Here is a 12,326-nt window from a genome sequence, read left to right on the forward strand (position 1 = left end):
TTTTTAATGTCTGTTAGTGTTGTAAAGATAATACTACTCAAAATTACCTTAAAGCTCTACTTATCCACACATGGTATAAGCATGGTTTGTTTTAAATAGTTGCACTTGCATGTCTAGTCCAGTGCAGAGTCTTTGCCAGTGAAAGATGGAGAAAGTTCAGTTCATTATTAAGGCTGACGCTTATTAATGCTTTTTCTTTTTCATGTTTGATATAAGAAATCACTAAAAGATGGACATGGGATTTGATGGTGCTGGACAAATCCATCAGAGTAGAGGAGCCCTTCAGTTGCTTTAGATACGTTCTTAGACATGATAAGACTTGGTATCAATCTCTGTTTTCTACCAATCAATGAATAGCAAGTAGGGTGATCATTTAAAGGTGCTTCCAATCATGTTTCTAAAAATGCAAGTATAAGTGTAGCTTTAGAGCTGAAGTAATGTCTACTTGGACTTACCTTCACATTGGCATTCCTTAAATATTTTTCCATGCAAGATACCAGCTTCTTGTTTCCTCACAGATAAATACTTCACTCCTGACTCTCAAGGCTGTAATTTTTCATCACATTGTATCAAGTTTCCAGAAAGCTGCAGTCATCCTTTTGTCCGTGAATGTTTGGGGCAGCAGTGGCCGAGCAGTGCCCTCCCCTTTGGAACTGCGTTTCTGTCAATGAACATCTCTTGGGTAACCATTTTGTAACCTGTTGAAAAATGAAAAAAACTTTTTTCTCACGATAGACATGGATTTAAGAGAAAATAAACAATTCAATCAGAATTCCACCCTCCTCTCAAACCTATGCTTCCGGGTGTTGCAGCATGGATTAAACTAGTCTGAGTGGAAAAGCCTGCTCTAATGTGTTTTCTCTACTGCATTGTTTTAAACATAACCAAAATGGCATATGCAGTGTCTATGTAGCTATTCTGTCATACTCTGGCAGTTTTGTCTGCTATTGCTGATTTTTTTTCCCCTGAACAATGGGATGTGACAGCATATATTTATTTAATCGTTATAAATTTAGTTGGTGTTCTCCAGTGAGTCTGAGATTTCAGAGAAGCTTTTAAATAGACTGCTAAAACATGTAAAAGAATCCTGTCCCAAAAGAGTCATGAGCCTTCAAATCTTTCCTAAAATCCCAGTAAAATTAGCGAGAATTGTCAGGACTAACAGATAAGTCTCTTTACTTTCAGAGCAAACTGGAAAACCCAGTACTGTTTTTAATGACAAGTCTCTAAGTTCTAAATGATTCCTTGAACTGAAAATCTTCTGAATTGTACACTGAACTGGGTGTTGTCCAGCTATTCAAAGAAATAGTTTTGATTTTTGATTTGTTTTCAAATCTGAGTTGTCTCTCTCTTTGTCTTGTACTTTGTTTTGTGTACATTAACATTTAATGTTAGAATACTCTAGGACAGGGGACCTCCAGCATCCAGCATCCCTCACTGCTGCTTATGATTAGAAATTGTTTAGGAAATGGACCAGGATGAATTGAATTCACTGTTACCCTTTCTTCTGGGCTTCAGCAAAACGTGTAAAATAAAGGTGGTTAAATAGATATTTTCAATTCTGCGGGTTACTGAAGAGAAAGAATAATCAGTGAAGGTGTGGTCTCGAATCAGTAGCCCCTGAGGCAGTGCGGGAAGAATACACCCAGTTCAGAAGTTCTGGCGTGGCAGTGGCTGTGAGCCTGCAGCTGCACCAGCCTTTCCCCAGCACAGAGAATCAGAGAACTTCGAATGGTATGAAATTCTGTCTTCACCCTAACTGGCTTCACACTTCCAAAAGCACCAGGTGTAAAAATGTGAAGTGTGCTTTAAGTTAGAAAATGTGGGTTGCTGGAAGACCAGTCTTTTATGTAGCTCTTTTGCAGAAAATTCTGCAAATAGAAATGCTTTCTAGATTGAATAGTACTTCTCACAGCTGTTGTAGAGGTAGCCAGCAAGAACCATAACTGGGGAATTTGAATAATTTGTGAGTTGATAATGATAAAACAGCAGGGGGTTTTAACAATAGCAATGTAAATGTTACTACAGTGCAGCACAGGCAACTTTATAGGATTTTAAAATGTTGGAATAATTAAATTCGTTTGATATCTCAACACCGGGAGTTTATGTTGTCATTGTTTAGTCTGAAGCTGTAGAAAGGAGTTTTTTTGAAGGAGCAGGAGGTAATAAGCTGATCCTGGCAACTCAGTCTTAAGCTGAGCACTGATTTAAGGTCAGTGTAATGAGTCAGCAGTGCTAATACTTTGTTCTACTAATACTAGCTCTTTTTGTTGCTGGTTTTATTTATTTTGTTGTTGTTGTTGTTTTGTTGTTGGTTTTTTTGGTTGTTGTTGTTTTTTGTTGTTGTTGGTTTGGGGTTTTTGTTTGTTTGCTTTTTAACAAAGTGCAGTAAAGGTGGTATGTTCAGAAATATGAGTTGCTTGCTTACCTTTTCCAAACCCACCATTAACAATCAAGTGATGTGGGCATTTTCAGAGAAGATGATGTATTGAAGCTTTTAAAGCAGTTTGCTTGGTTTTACGTAAATTCAAGTACACCTGTAACAGAATAGCCTAGGTGCCAGAAGATGTAGCTTAGGAGTTTGAATCTTACAAACATATATTACAGTGCTAACAGAAGCTCATGAGTTCTTGGAATGTCAGGATGATCACTGATGGAGGTGAGGACAGATGACACCAGGGATGAGGTTGTGTGTGAATTCCTTTCTGCTATTAGAGACATTCTTGCTAAAGTTTGCAGACATAGATCTTGAGTCCTGTAGTAACATGTTTAGTGATATCTTGTGGATGCACATTAGTGGGTGGGTTTTTATAATGTGGCTGTCATGAGTTGAACAAAACCAGCAGTGGCTATACCCAAACAATTGTGGGAAATGAAAATTAACCATCCACAAGTATAAGACTGCTGAAATAAAAGGCAAACACAGAGCTGCTCAGGAATCAACCTGATAAGGATTTGGTTGAATATTTATTTGGATGACAAGGAAGTATGAACACTGGAGAGAAGAGATTTATTTTGGGGAAGAGAGGACATAAGTCACTTGATTCTGTCACTCTGAACAGGTTCTTGATTCTGACTTTGGGCAGTGAAATACTCTTTTTGATGTTTTGTATTCCTCTGTTATGGGAACAGGATTTCTACGCAAACAAGTACCAGACCTTCCTAACTTTTGGTTTTTTCTTACTATCTGGGGCAGCTTGCAAGATGCCTGACTCTTTCCTAGCTTTTTTAGTCATATTGATACTAGGTTTGCATGTTATTTTGTTACTTGCTTATTTTTCAGAGGATAGGGTTTACTTCTAATTTTCTAGTTTTAGTCCATATGTGCCTTTTTTTCCATCCTTCTGAAGATGGGATAAGAAAGATAAACATAGTCACTGCTGACTGCAACACTGCTGGCCAGAGGTGGTCAGTTTTTGTGGCCTTTGTAAAGCTGAGGAAGAAAGGGTGCTGTTTTTCATGGGCATATGGGGTCACTCACAGCTGTTACTGTATTTTTGAGAATGGTCTCTGTCACCTGAGATGGTAACTTGTAATATCTCTTCATAACATGACTGGGCTCAGTCTGGGACTCATTAATGACTCCTTATCCTGTCTGTGGTCCAAGCATGTTGTCTAAAAGCCTTTGAACAATGTTTCTGGTGTGTATGATAACCTTGACATATTACTTTTACCTTACCTCTCCTTTGAGAAAGGCAAGGTAAAAATTCTTTCAAATTATCTGTGTCTCTAGTTCTTTTGAAGGGATCCCACACTATTTTGGTAAGTCCACACACTACTTTGTGAGTATGCCTGTGAAGTTCATAATCTTGTTGTAGTTCATCATTTGTTGTGCAAAGTAGCTGAAAGAACTCGCTGCAGCTGGATACTGAGCAAAAGCAGCAGGTAAAATTCAGAATGGCTCATATTAAACACTGTATTTTTAGCCATCTCTTATCTTGTGAAGATAATTGTAGTGAGGAATAGTATCTTCAGGATACTGGAGTCAGATCAAGAATTTGGATATAGCTGCCTATTCCCTTTCTGGGAAAAATAGAAAATTTTAATCTGTGATGAGGTTTAAATTCTCACTGCTCCAAATATGTTATGTTTACAGTCTTACTGCTTTCAGAATTTTGATCCTCAGGCTGTTGTAAATGGACCATAGGGCCATACAGTAAGAGTCTGAAACATCTCAATTCTGTGTGCTTGTTGCTTTGCAAGGAAGTCTTATGGTTGGCTGACAGGGACCTGTTGTTGCACCCTTGTTTATGTGCAATCCTGTGTCCAGGAACATCTCATATTAATCCCTATTCCCTTTCTACCTTTTCATTTGAATCCCCCACAAAACCAAGGCAATTGCTGCTTTCTCAGTTGTATGCTATTTTCTTAGTTGTAGGTCTCCTGCTGCAAATGACATTAAGAAGCAGGCAAAACCAGCAAAACCACCTACACATAATTTAAACAAGGAAAAAAAAAAAAAGATTGCACACTGCTTAAGTGCTGAATTTTCCTACAGCTCATCCGCTGAAAGCCAGACTTCATGTGGCAGAGTTGTAGTTCAGACAACAGCTTTAGCAGCTCCTTGGGTATGGAGGCTGGATTGCAGAGATTAATCACCTGCCCCTCATTGTTAGTAGCCACAGACACCATCACTTGAGTTTCCAGGTGGAATATTCTGGAGGCAGCCACAGGGAGGGCTGGTGCTCTTTGGCTGATGAGAGGTAACTCGTTAGGCTGTGCTTACACGTGTCTGTGGCTGGCTAATCTCATCTGCGCAGCTTTGATGTCTGCCCCAGTTGTGAGGGTAGGGGATAGGACAGCACAGCCAAGCACTTTAAAAATAGATGCAAATGCTTACATGGACTTATATCAAGTCTCACTGTGGTGTTAGATTGGTTGTATTAGGTTTGATACTCCACCAGCTGTCTACCCCGATCTGGTGGGTATTGTTGTCCCTTTTAATTATTTTTTTCTAAATATTGGTAAAAATATTTATAAAATAAAAATATTTTTTTCTAAATATTGGTATTTCTTTTTTGTTCTTATCTTTGAAATCACTAGATGTATCTGTGAGATGGCCCTTGCAAACCAGTGGGATAATGTTAGAGGAGGATGTGAAGGTTTGGAAATGAAAGAAGTTGCTAAGAAATGTGGGTGCCACGTGGGAGTAGAGACAGGATCTCCTGGTACCAAGCAGCAAATTAAGCTTCAGAATATTGCCTTGTTAGTTGCCTGGAGAAGCAGGAGGTAAACCTATGGGAATTGTAGAAGATGAGCAGGGTGGCTGTGCATGTCCCAGATGGGAACAGAGCTATAGGAAGGTTGTTAAGGTCTTCAGGAGCAGAGGGTATAAGGCCTAAACTTGCAGGAACGAAACTGAAAGGTACTGAGGATGGAGAACTGCACACCAGCTGCCTCAAGCTGCTAAGGCCTGGAAGGGAGAAAGGGTAGTGAGCAGAGAGGAAAGGTGAGTCATTAGAGGTGTCTCTGTGGGGTTTGGTGTTCTTTTCCTAGCTCCTAAATAGGTTTGTCATGTAGTGAAGGGAAGTGAGAGGAAAGTGGGAAATTAGAATGGAGAGTGAGTGCTGAGCAGTGGAAAGATCAGAAATATGTCAGCGAGAGGCAGATTCATAAAGTAGTAATCCCACCTGGCTGTATCTTTCTATCTTATACATGTGAATTATTTTCAAACACAAGTAGAATGGTTTTCATTTTATATATGGATAAAGTCACCTTGAATCAGAGTAGTCGAAAGGAAAGGCAGGAAAGGTTTCTGTAAAAAACCCTATTTTTCCAAATTTATTGTGTTTATTTTGATCGGTCTCAAACATAGAATTTTAATTTAGTATACCTCTGGCACATTTTCATTGCAGAAAACACGTGTACATATTAGTTTACAAAACCCCTACTGAAGGAGGTGCTCTTCAAAAAAACGGATGATCTTATTAAAATATGAGACTAGAGAAGTGTAAATAACAGGTTAGTAGTTTATATACCTAAGATCTTAGTCGTTGATTAAATAAGCTATCTAATATCTAATTTAAATCACTTGAGTAAGATGCCAGTGGTGTTACACAGGTGGCTAATTGGGCACATAAGTAAGAATCTTAAATACCTAAGGTGGGTTTGAGAGAGAAGTTGCATGTCTTCTCCTAATACTACCCTGTCACCTTTAATTAAAGAAATCTTGTGCAAGTACCTCTTTCCTTTTTTTTTTAGTGTGGAGGACTCTTCCTTTCTGTCCTTGTTTGTGTTTCATTTGATAAGAGAGTGTTCAAACCCAGCATTTAGAACTTCTGACCATAATTCTTGCTGGGGAACTGAATGCTGTGTGTAGATTCCATAATTCTGTGCTATACATGTAAGTTACATTGTGTGGCAAATTGATGAAGGGAAAGTATTTGTTGTTTTTGTTTGTTTATTTGCATTCAAATCAACAGCTTTGATTTGTGTGTCTGATAGAAAGCCAGAGTTGCATAAGCGGCTTCAAGCAGATTATGGGTAATGTGGCTGGCATATTAATCCAGAGATCTTGGTTGATGTTGACAGCAGTTTCTAGACTGCCCTGTGTTTCCTTAAGAACTTCCAATTTGTAATTTTGCAGGGTATGAATAGATGTTGTTTGGGGTTTATGTTACTTTAAACCAAACCAAAAAGCTAACAAAAAAAATCTTATTTTTCCTTTTAAGGAGGGAAAAAAAACAAAAACAAAAAACAAAAACTAAAACAGACCAGATCAAGTCTATCTGAGCTGTCAAGAACTGGTTTTCACTGGTCTATATTCTCAAAAAGTGTGAACAAAAGCTGTACTGCAGGGAAATATGCCTTGGTGCTAACATGCAGATCGTGGTTTGAAGACCTGCTGCCCAACCTCCAAATTTGTGATTTAAACCCCAAGGAAACCTACCTCTAAATAAGTAGTTATTTGAGTGAGAAGGACTGGAGTTGTCTATTCAGTGTTGCAGATCAGTGTATTATTCTTGCTGCTTCCAGCTGGTACAGTTTTCTATTGCTTAAAATTTAATGCCTCTTTCCTAAAATGTCTTTCTCTTCCTAGTTGATGTACATAAAATTACAGATTAAAATTAATAGTGTTTTAAGAAATGGGGGATGTTTATAAAACTCAAAAGCTTTGTTACAATAGTGGTCTAAATAGGTAATTATGGGATAAGTTTTCTATATGTATTTCAATTATGTTAACTCATGATAAACCAAGTATGTACTCTCAAGCATATTTAAATGACTAATTATCTTAGCATAGGTTTAAGATTTACTTATTTTTATAATAGAAAATGATGCATTTTTTTACTTAAGTTTCAGACTCTTTTTTTATAGAAATAAGGAAAAATACTTTAAAACAACTTCTCACAGTTTCAAGTATTTGATGCTGAATAAAGAAGAAAAATGAAAATGCTCTGTGTGTGTAACAGCAGGTAGTGAAAGCAAAGAAACATTTATGTAATTTGTCTGCTAATAGAATAACTGGTAAGAGAGTTTAAGAATTCTAGAAGTGGCAGATGTGATGATTTTGTTTAGCAGTTGAAGCCAGAAGACTAAAAAGTCTACCTTTTAAAAATTTTAAATTTTTTTACAACTTTTATGTTAGTTTCACAGCTTTCACCAAACCAGCAACTGGATGCTGCAAGGTAGGAAGCAAACACAGGAAAAAAGGAATGATGCTTCTGCTGCCCTGGTCAAGGTCAGGAGTTGCTGCTTTGGTGCCTCATCAGTCTGGGCCTGGAGCATTCCCTGGGACTCCTGGAGTCCTGGCTTGGCTTTCTCTGGAAAGAGAGTGTTTAGTTTGTTATTTATGCCTCTTCTCATGATGTCAGCCCAGGTCTAGCTCACAGCTAGTCTGGATTGTATTTTTAAAGCAGAACTTGGTTTAAGGTGTGTGGTGATTCACAGGGAATGTATGGCAGTCCTTGGAGGGTTTGGCCAGTGCTTCTGCACTCATTGAAATATGTCAAAGCTTGGGTCAGATATTACTGCAGTCTGCTCTTTGTCTGAGTAGGTCAGTGCTTCATCACAGGACTGGACTTGTGTTTGTATCCTGCAGACTGGGTCTAGGTTGATTTTCCTGGTTTAGCAGAAAAGTTTTGCAGGTTGTGGCTTGAGCACCCTGGCACCTGTTCTCTAAACTGCAAATCGCAATTTTAAAAAACCCCAAACAGCTAATTAAATTATGATTATTTATTATTAAAAAGAAATTTAAATCTGAAGATTGTTCACCTGCATATTTGTCCCAGTTATTATCTTATGTTGAAAAGGCCTTGGATGATTTTTTTGTGATTTTATATTTTTTTACTATTTTATTTTTTCAAGGAAAACTAGCTGTTCAGGTTATCTGTGCTGTGTGAGTAACTGTATATTTCCAGTACTTGTCAAATTTTGATACAATGGTTGTTCAAGTATCTCATGATCTCAGTAAAGTGTTTCTCACACTGTTCCCTCCGAGGTAATGATTATTTGTGTTTATTAGAGGAGTTCAGGAAGATCAAGTAACATGCCTGTATTAGCATGAAGTCTGTGCTACAGCTGGGAATTTCTCTAAATCCTTGTCAGCCCAACCACTTAGACTTTACTTCCCCTGAGATAAAGGCACGCAAACCCAGTTTTAAGCTGCATTTAAGCCCTCTGATATACTGTAGGAAATAACATAGCTTTTGGGTTATTATCTTTCTGCAATCTTGTGTCATTCATTACTAAGGAACCGCAAGGGAGTGAATAGATCTCTTGATTCCTGCTCAAATCCACATGTGAGATGGAAGTTGTGTGTACTGTGCATCTCTCTTTTGTGCACTCTGAGATGAAATAGGAGATATAGATATAATTCATAATTAAAACTATTTCCAATGCTGCTCGCTTACCCCATGGTTTTTCTTGCCCTTAATGCTAATAGTAATAAAGATTTTGTGAATAAAGAAGTGCCTGTGTTGCACAGGAATGTGTTCACTCATCCTGTTAAATGTGGTTTTTGTTGGCATTCCATGAATTGATGTGTTACCCTCTGGTGCTGCAGCTGTTCCTAAAAAAGGACGTGCCATTTTTCGTGTAATAGCTTGCATAATGCTGACAAGGGAGAAAGTCATATGATTCCATACTAAGGCAAATATTTTTTGTGTGAGTTTATTGCATGAAACCATTAACACTATTCTGTGAAATTATCCATTTTTGAAGAGCACAAGATTTATTTTCTTTCACTTTGAAAACGAAAGGCTTAAGTCGCCTCATCTGAAAAATAAAATTAATTTTCTTCTCTCCCCTCCAAACTCACTCTTCTAATACGCTTTTATGTAGAAATGGTCATGATGAGTTAGGTTGCTCAGGGCTACATTGCCTGTGCTCAGCCAGCCTGACTGTGTGCTAACCAATTGGAATGGTACCCTACAAGCAGAGCCTGGTCAGGCAGTGTGTGACAAAGATTTGACCTGACAGTTTTACAGTTGTGCAGTGCATGGAGGTTAGAGCAACAAAAAACGGCTGCATGGCAGAGACCTGTGCTGTTCCTGCTGCCTCTGCAACAAAAATGTGTTAAATGTGTTAATGCTCTAGTCAAGAAAAACTGAAAATCTGTTTTCTCCATCCTTTTTCTCTCTCCTGTTTTGCTTGAGGCTGGCTAGATGTGGAGCCATCTGTATTTTCACTTTGTTTAAAATAACTGTCAAGCCAACTGTGTTTTAATGAGGGACATCTATTATTTTATTACTGTTGGAAGACATTTCATTTGTCTTTGGTAGGTTATTTTGCATTTCAAATTTGAGATGCTTGCATTTTGTATTGTGAACTGCTTCCTTATGCTGTGCTGCAGATTGGCGTGGAACATTCTTCTTTCATCACTTGTACAATGCTTTTATTATACCTTGATAACTTTGTGAACAGTTACTGATTTCTTCATGGATGAACTTAAACGTGAACTATTCCTGACCTTCAGCACATAGACAAAATACATCACACAAGTGTATGCGAGCTTGTAACTTCACATGTCTAATCTGCTGCATGGTAAACAAGATAATTGGTTATTTAGGAGGGGTGCTGAGTAGGTTTTCCTTGGTTTAGTATTGAAAGTTTCTCTGTATTGTTTTCTTTTGCATAACATTTTGCGATATTTGTAAATGCTGTGAAAGAAGAAGTCAAAAGTGACTACTGGGAGTTGAGAGCAAATAAAATCAAAGTGTGCCATGAGAAATCAGGTAGCCTAAATACCAAACAGAAAAGACACCTGCAAGTGATTTTGGGGGTAATATAATGAATGCATTAATTAGCCTTTTTTGCTTTTAGGCAAAGATAGGTTGCTGCTTTTATTTTCATAGTGATGTAGTGGTTGGAACTCAGATAATCTACTGGATTTCTTATTGCAATGTTTTCTGCTTTGGTCCTTCACTATTTTATTCCCAAAAAATGTCAGGAATTATTACCTAGAGGCTTAAAGTTATAGGTTGGGGTTTGTTTGTGTGTTTTTCAGGTAATAATGAAACCTCAGCTCAATTTCATTGTTAATAGCAGAGTTATCTAAGCACTTAGGTATTTCTTTAATAAAGGAGGGGGTTAGCCTTTCTGCCAGCATACCGAAAAATTAAATTTTGTGTTTTTCACATACCTGTATTGCTTTACAGCTGAATTTACCTTGCCTGTTGCGGTTAACCAGGTGGCAAAACCTTGTTCTCTTGTGGAAATAGTGTCATGTGGTCTTATACTTCTCCTTGCTTTGTCCTGCAACGTGCTTATGTCAGCATAGTCTGTGCAGTATTGCTGGTGTGTTTGAGAACTGTAATATGTGCAGGCAGGCCATATCTGCTGGAGATAAGGAGGCTGTTGGTGGATGAATTTCACCCCTGACAGCAGCTCCTCTGTCTGCTGTGCATTGCTGCTGCATTCAAAGCAAGCATGCCTCACCTTTGGCTTTGGAAATCAGTTTACTTGCAAACAGGAGGAGCCAAAGAAGTTGATGTTAGCAAGGGCAGCCCTGAAATGTGGAAAGAAGCAGGTGGAGAATTAGGAGATACAGCTAAGTGTCTGGTAGGGTCAGTGAGCAACAGTAGGAGGAATGTGAGAGACTGGAGGGCAAGGCAGGAGAAAATACAAATAACAGCTGTGGGGAAGGAATTACCTGAGTTTGAAAGGAAATGGCTGTGAGGAATGCATGTGTATATCTGAACAATAGCATTCATGGAAAACATTAGTGTTTTCATCAGCAACAGTGTTAAAGGCAGCCCTGGTAGATGCCAATGAAGTGTCCGAATTCAGCTTCAACAGGGGAAAAAATTACCTTCTGTAGAAGGAGCAGCCTCTTCTCTCCAATCAATGTAGTAGTATCCTATTATTGGTGTTTAAAAGCTTTCAAAATGCTGACTTTTAATTTCTACTGATTGAGTCAGAATAAGGTGTTGTTTTGCACTTGATTTACCTGTGTCCATAATGGATAATGAATGGTGGATTAAATAGAAGGGACTGAAGATAAAGAGGGGGGGAAAAAAATCACTGCACACTAAGATTTAAAATAAAACTGAAAAATAAGACTCCATAGTGAAGACTAGGTATCGTAAAACTTGTATGAAAAGTTCTGTGTTCAGAAACTTGTGTGATGGGAGCTCCTGGGAGCTGAGCAAGAAGACAGAGTAAGATCCTTGTGTTCTTCAGAACACCAGAGTAGGCTTTCATGAATTTATGTTTATTCATGCTTCTGGGAGTTTGAGTCATAGCTTGAAGGCAGCTGAGGGGTCTGTTTCTGTGTACTGTTTTATAGAGCTGGAAGAGCCTTACCTGAAGGCCACACAGTGGATTACAGGAGCTCTTGCTGCTCATTTTAACTTGACACTGCTTTGACAAGAAAATTTTGAATGTAAGAGCTTTAAGGAGATATTGCCACTATGGTTTGGCTTCAGTGTTTTAGTCATGTCTTGTCACCTCCTTAAAGTGTTTCTCTTTAGTCTGTTGTGGGCTCTTGTTTTTAATGAGCTTGTGTAAGTTTCTGTTCACAGCTGAAATGCTTTTGGAAACAACCATCTGTTAAGCACACTAACTGGCCAGTTGTTGAGAAAAATCCTGAGCAATGTTTAGGTTTCTTCAGGGACCAATTTAAATGCAAAGTCTCAACTCCATCTTGTTATCATCTGGGTGGTTTACTTTTTTGTTAACCACCAAGTTACTGCTAGACCAGTGACATCAAAAACGTGATCTGGGAGGGAGGCAGAACTGTCTGCCACCTCAAAGCAGCATATGCTTATGCAGCAAACATAGGGCTTGTGTGTTGGAAATCTGCCACAACTGAGGTCTAGGGGGATCTATAGGCTAATCTCATTCTTTTCTGCTTATGAGCACAGATTTAATTATTTTACAGACTG

At 38.4% G+C, this 12,326-nt stretch overlaps 1 long non-coding RNA gene across 1 annotated transcript in view; it reads right to left on the minus strand.

The window, feature by feature from the left end:
• Window positions 1-12,326, minus strand: part of LOC136374037 (uncharacterized) — a 189,693-nt gene that overhangs the window by 14,618 nt on the left and 162,749 nt on the right. The window lies entirely within an intron of this gene.

This window comes from Sylvia atricapilla, chromosome Z, assembly GCF_009819655.1.
Source record: "Sylvia atricapilla isolate bSylAtr1 chromosome Z, bSylAtr1.pri, whole genome shotgun sequence".
Taxonomy (NCBI): domain Eukaryota; kingdom Metazoa; phylum Chordata; class Aves; order Passeriformes; family Sylviidae; genus Sylvia; species Sylvia atricapilla.